The sequence below is a fragment of the Gadus morhua genome, chromosome 6 (assembly GCF_902167405.1).
Source record: "Gadus morhua chromosome 6, gadMor3.0, whole genome shotgun sequence".
Taxonomy (NCBI): domain Eukaryota; kingdom Metazoa; phylum Chordata; class Actinopteri; order Gadiformes; family Gadidae; genus Gadus; species Gadus morhua.
The window spans coordinates 11905909-11910699 of NC_044053.1; the positions used below are offsets into that span (position 1 = coordinate 11905909).

At 45.1% G+C, this 4791-nt stretch overlaps 1 long non-coding RNA gene across 2 annotated transcripts in view; it reads right to left on the bottom strand.

Annotated features, from left to right (window-relative positions):
- Nucleotides 1–1042: 1042 nt before the first annotated feature.
- LOC115546095 (uncharacterized) overlaps nucleotides 1043–4791 on the bottom strand; it is a 43643-nt gene continuing 39894 nt past the window's right edge. For both annotated transcript variants that reach the window (XR_003977192.1, XR_003977191.1), the window contains exon 4: nucleotides 1043–1397. This is a non-coding gene — a long non-coding RNA (uncharacterized LOC115546095). The remainder of the gene's footprint in view (nucleotides 1398–4791) is intronic.

The window sequence follows — 4791 nt, forward strand, 5'->3', positions numbered from 1 at the left end:
GTTTGTCTGTGCTCATGTGTGTGTGTGTGTGTATGTGTGTGTGCAATTGTGCATGTGCGTGTGTGTGTGTGTGTGCGTGTGCATAGGAGATACACATAACATACGTCGGCCATCGTGCATCACCTGATGTGAGCCGGCACTCTACATGGTATGATGTTACCACTCCAATTAAAGGGTGTGGTGACGTGAAGAATGGCATGACAAGGAAAGTGGATGACAAAACCTCATTGTGACATCAGAGAGAAAGAACAAAAAAAAAGAGACAAAGGGAGAAGGAGAGAGAGCTGGATGAGAGATGGCTGGATGAGTAGTGGAGAAGAAAGGAAGAGGGATGAGAAGGACAGGAAAGCAGGGAAGAGTGATGGGACTAAAAGGAAATGAAGAAGAGAAATATAGTGAGAATGTTCTGGAGGGACAGGCAGAGATTTAATATAATTAGGAAGCAAAGGGGAAAAATGGCTGGAGACACAATAAAGATGAATGGGGAATAAAGGCGGAAGGAGCATTTAAATTCTTTCCTGCGCACCAAAGAACGGAAGAAGCAACGTTTATGACTTGATCTTCCCTCGCACCCGATAATAAAAAATGTTGGGATACTGTGTGATAAAGAGTGAAATAAACCCTATGTTGTACTCGTTTGGAGACCACAAAAAAAAAAACATAGACGCACCGAATATAGCACAATGGGAAAACACACTCCCAGCTGTCGGGTCTGTCTGCCTAATGAGCACAGAGGGATCTTGTTTTTATTAGGCTTTTACATTGAAGCCAAAGTTTGAATGCATGTAACACGTCTGAATACAGTGGCAGTTTGAAAGAATATGACATCTTATTTCTTTTGTGTTGCCTGGAATATGTGTAGCCCTGCATCTCCATTGATATGTCAACTGATATTCTTCTTTTTGATTGGCTCATGTGGCCCTTTGATCAGAGGGTCCATTTTCCCCAACATGGATCTTCCTTTGATACAGGGGGTGTATTCTTTTGTTCACCAGATGTAAAAAAATAAAAAAGATAGAAAGAATTCAGTTTGAAACGGCACTACGTGGAAAATATACTTTATTTTTTTGTTAACAGCACTCTGAAAAACTCAAAGCATGAGGTTGTCAACGCACAGTATGAAATAGAAAATATGTCTTGAAGGCGGTTGAAATTTTACAGGACCATGAAACACATACACATTTAACACATTACATCAACTTGGAGTCCCAGTCATTTATTCTGCTATCTAATGCATTTGCAGATAATAATGAAAGGCATCGGCCTGCTTCAGACACATAAAGTGTGGTGCATATATCCAGCGGACAATAGCAGGGGTGATCTCTTGGAGGAGATGACAGCTGAAATCTTCAGCCTTGATGGAATCCGAGTTTAGATTCAGCGGGGAAGATGGTTTCCTAAGAAGAGACGTTTGACAGGTGTTAGAGGGTGATTTCAGTTGATGTTTTCTACGTATCACCCAACATTATGCCGCACTTAAAATGCATCAAAACATTGCGCATGTGAAGCCCAGGTCCATTAAGCATCACGTCAAGTGCGGCTTGTCCCAGCAAACAAATGACTCTCAGTGATGTGTCACAAATTGAAATGCTACATGCAACACGGCCACGCTAAACCAAACGTGTTCCTCGCTCAAACCGTCTCAATCTCAACTAGAAAACCTGTGTCTGTCCACGTGTCCCCGACGTTAAAGCTACGCTCGGACCGGCCACGCCCCGGGAGCTTTCGCCCAGCCTGGGACCCAGGACCAGCGAGAGGGAACGGCTGTGTGACCCTCGAGTTCCCAGTGTACCATGAGAGCAACAAAGGCCCTGACAAAAGCCGGCTAACATGAGTCCACCTCAAATCACGTGCCGCCCTCCCCTCTTCCACCACCAACCTCCCCCCACCCGCCCTACTATTGTTCCCGGAGAACTTCTCACATGTATTGTCTTACATGATCTCCTTAGAACCCATTAGGATCTCCGCCGTGTGGCCATGCTCTTTTTCCCCGGTAAAGCATTAGACTGAGACAGAGTCCTGGGAGTGTCTGCTCTGTTTCGTATTATTCTTGAATAGAAGAGGCCGAGCGCCTCGACTGCGGAGGTTAACGGGAGGGGAACGCCACACCTGAACCAAACCACAGCACGTCCCAGGCCCCCTCTCTTTTGCTTCCTGTGTCCCGCCCACTTTACCTGACGCTCCCATTACCTACGAGGACATCAGGGTGTTCTGTTTCCCTGCAACTATAGAGGCCGCTGACAGCCTTTGGGGCTATTCTGGAGGGAGCCACGAATGTGAATGGATGAGTTGTGTATTTTCTTTCTTTTGTGGGGACGCTTGGGGTAAGGGTGGCTTTTGTCACCGCACATATGGAAGCTTGAAGGATGTCTGCTAAGCAATGTGCTTTTGTTTGGAAGGAACATGATATGATTCGGTATCTAAATCGTACAATTCCATGACCTAAGGTTCATTAAGTACCATTGACACAGAGTGTTCAAAATGAGTCAATATGCCTATGCCCCATCCCCTCCTCCCCAGATTCGAAGTTCATACGGGTTGCCATATTGAAGACACTGTATGAACACGAGCGAAGGATAAACCAAGCACTACATTTTATTCTGGGAATAGCACAATTATTCTATCTTGACAATGAAAAGCGACGAGTAAGATGATCAGCTCACGTGTACGTTTGAAATTTATTTATTGTTTGCTAACTATAAACCAGGTCATGTGGCATCAATCTTGAAATCGTCCTTGGCTCAAAGCAATCTCCGTCTTTGAAATGCTTCTCAATCTCCCTTTGGCCTTGTTTGAGCACAGCTCTGGTCATGGAGCTTTTTTGAAAGTGGATGAGAATTTTTAAGTAGGCTAAAATCTAGTACAATCTCAGTTCATTCAGTTTGTATACTTTCTTCCTTGACTGCAGCACACTGTGCTTGTGTGCCAATTTGTTTCATATCTGGCAACCCGGGGTAGCCAGAGAAGTGAATCATAACACACAGACTAAAACAAATACACCCGTTCTGACCCAGACATTTCCAAGGAGAACATATGGCTGTAGCACTATTGTCGGAAGAAGCCAGTTTTCTGAGGACAGAGGGTTGGTTTTCAATTAAACATCGTTTTTTTTTATCGTCGGGACCAGGTCAAAAGATAACTGATGATAATTGAAATGTAATCCGACGTAACATAGTTAACTACAGACTATTTTCCTTATTAACAAATTAACAGGAGCTAACCATGTTTCCCATGGCCGCTTTTTTCAAGAGCCTAAAAGTGTAAGGTTTCAGATGGGGGCAGGGCCGCTACATTTCAACGAGTGCATCTTTTTGACATCTGCCTGACAAGAGAGAACAGTTTGGGCATTGGCGAATGGGGGTCCGGGGATAACTTCAAACCGAGAGGAGCAGAGTTCAAACAGTTCACCATCCTTTCTGCTATCAACAGTGCGAGGGCACTTGGTTCCTGCCTAGAGTGCCTGTCTTTCTCTGGCAGCTGATCCGAACTAAAGCAACATGGGCTACTACTCTGCATCCCCAACGCACTCTGTCCAAACCCCTACGTATATCCCCCTCCCATGCCTCCTTTATTTGCTGACTCAGCACTTGAATGCCCATATACAGTGACAGCTAGGTTGTGTGTGCACACACATGAGTTTGTGTGTGTGTTTGGGGCCTTTGGTGATGTGATGTATCCATCTGTCGGAGGGTGGGGAAGTCTAATCACCGCTGTTAGTAGTAATAACTCATGTGAGCTCAGCCATCCTGTATGATCCTCTATGTGACATGGGATCTTTTGCAGGTGACTGAAAAATTTGCCTGTAGTGACAAAAGCTCAGATATAGAGGTTGATACTACATCAGTCATCAGCAGATCTAAAACATGTTTATTTTGTCCCTTGGTCACAGTTTGCCTTGTCAAAGTGTCTCTTGGGAGATGGACACAGTCAGGGAAGCGAAGGTAGAGTGTCGCCTTTGTGCTCTTAATAGGATGGGTGGCATTAGTGGCCGACAAGTCCTCCATTTCTGCCACCGCTACATTAGCCTCCTTGAGGAAGCTACTAAGCCCTGCTGAGCTATCAAAAGAGAAAAAAAGCTATTCAGTAAAGTCCAATTAGAAGTTGGCTAGTGTACCCATCTAGACGATCGAAGTGAGGTGGGCACAAAACGATGATGATTAAAAAAGAGACACAAGACCACAAAAACCTCAGCGCACATCCACACAAACAGACACACACACACACACACACACACACACACACACACACACACACACACACACACACACACACACACACACACACACACATCTACAAGCATTCACGCACACAAGCATGCAAGCACACACACACATGCATCTCTGTCTCCACTCTGTCCGTGGAACACACCCACATCAATACACACACACACACATAGACACACACACAGCCATACTAACACACACACGCACATCCACACTAACAGACACACACACACACACACACACACACACACACACACACACACACACACACACACACACACACACACACACACACACACACACACACACACGCTCACTCAGCGTCACCCATCTCTGTCTCCACTCTGGCGTTCTGTCCGCGATTCTGAACCTCAGGGAGACATATTCTTTTTTATCTGTCAGTATGGATGGAAACAGACATGTTCAAAACACACACCAATGGACTCGCCAGCAGAGAGGAGAGTCTCTGTTTTGTATGCTTGAAGCACTGCATTTTCTCCTAAGTGTCTGGCAACCACAGCATAGTAAATAATGGATAGTCCTCTTCCCCACTAGGAAAAAGAAAAAA